Raw genomic sequence first — 1,550 nt, 5'->3', positions numbered from 1 at the left:
CAATGTACGAAGGTCTTGCCTCACCACCTCAGCCCAGGTCTTCCTGGGCCTACCTCTTCCACGGGTTCCCTCAACTGTTAGGGTGTGGCACTTTTTCACGCAGCTATCCTCCTCCATTCTCACCACATGTCCATACCAGCACAATCGTCTCTCTTGCACGCCACAACTGATGCTTCTAATGTTCAGCTTTTCTCTCAAGATACTTACACTCTGACGGGTATTCACATTGACATTACACATCCAACGGTAATATTATATACAATGGTGATTGACTGATTCAGTAGAGTGATAAGCAAAATGTCTTGTGATATCTTGTTATGTTCTTCTAAGTCCACCAAATTCTGCTGCACTCAACTTTGTTTTCATCCTTTCAGGGTCAATAAAATAAAGCACCAGTCAAAGACTGGGGTTAACGGACAATCATCCACAAACATTGCTGGCTTTGCACAAAAATTAGAAACTTTTATTATTATTATTATTAGTGGTGAACTGGCAGAGGTATTAATGTGTTGAACAAAATGCTTAGTGGAAAAAGTGAAATACTCTCTGAGATTCAGCTTGAAAAACTACACTAATACACCAAACTTGAAAATTTTCAATAAAATGTAAAATTTCCATAGCTGTAGCCAAACAGAAAAGATCCAATACCACAAAGCATTATGTCTGGTGCTCTAATGACTCAGCTAACATGCTGCTTAAATTATCACTAAAATCAATGAAATAATCATTGATGAATCTAAAATTAATGAGACACTTTTGGTCTCATAGAATCCACCTTTGGCTGCCTCTAGCTATAACCATTATCACCTGCTCTGTTAGAAACAACAGCCAAGCCTTTCTCATTAGATAATTTGATAAATACAGCTAGATGGTCACAGCTTGAACACTTGTTATGATAGGTCTGCTTGTTGAGTTAACCTCATAGTTATTCATTTGACTCACTACTAGTTTCTATAGCCTGGTGTACTCGTTTTATTGATATTCTGGAAGAGCAAAAAGAAAAAAAGCCAGGATGAAACATTAGTAGCCTCAGCTCAGTCTTGATTGACAAGGCCTAATATCAAAGGCATTCAAGCTGTGACATACCTTTCCTGTCCCTGCGTGAATAGTCTATTCTTTTATTCTTTTATCTATTCTTTTATTCTTTTATCTATTCTTTTATTCTTTTACTTGTTTCAGTCATTTGACTGCAGCCATCCTGGAGCATTGCCTTTAGTCAAAAAAATTGACCCCATGACATTCTTTGTAAGCCTAGTACATATTCTATCAGTCTCTTTTTGGTGAACTGCTAAGTTACGGGGACATAAACACACCAACATCAGTTGGTGTATTTTATAAAAACAAATAAGGAGTCGATATCCTCCACCATCATCACTACAAGAACTGGAGACTGTTTTAACTGAAGAATGGACAAAAATTCCTTTGGAAACAATTCAAACTTTGTACGAGTCCATACCTCATAGAATTCAAGCTGCAACTATTGCCAAAGGCAGTCCTACCCCATATTAAAATAAATTTGCTTGAAATTTGAAGGTGTTTCTATTATTTTG

General features: G+C 37.0%; 1 protein-coding gene across 1 annotated transcript in view; it reads right to left on the bottom strand.

The window, feature by feature from the left end:
• LOC106880478 (1-phosphatidylinositol 4,5-bisphosphate phosphodiesterase delta-4) overlaps positions 1-1,550 on the bottom strand; it is a 143,011-nt gene that overhangs the window by 114,226 nt on the left and 27,235 nt on the right. The gene's annotated exons all lie outside the window — the stretch shown is intronic.

This window comes from Octopus bimaculoides, chromosome 13 (genome assembly GCF_001194135.2).
Source record: "Octopus bimaculoides isolate UCB-OBI-ISO-001 chromosome 13, ASM119413v2, whole genome shotgun sequence".
Classification (NCBI taxonomy): domain Eukaryota; kingdom Metazoa; phylum Mollusca; class Cephalopoda; order Octopoda; family Octopodidae; genus Octopus; species Octopus bimaculoides.
This window is presented reverse-complemented; position numbering and strand designations above follow the sequence as displayed.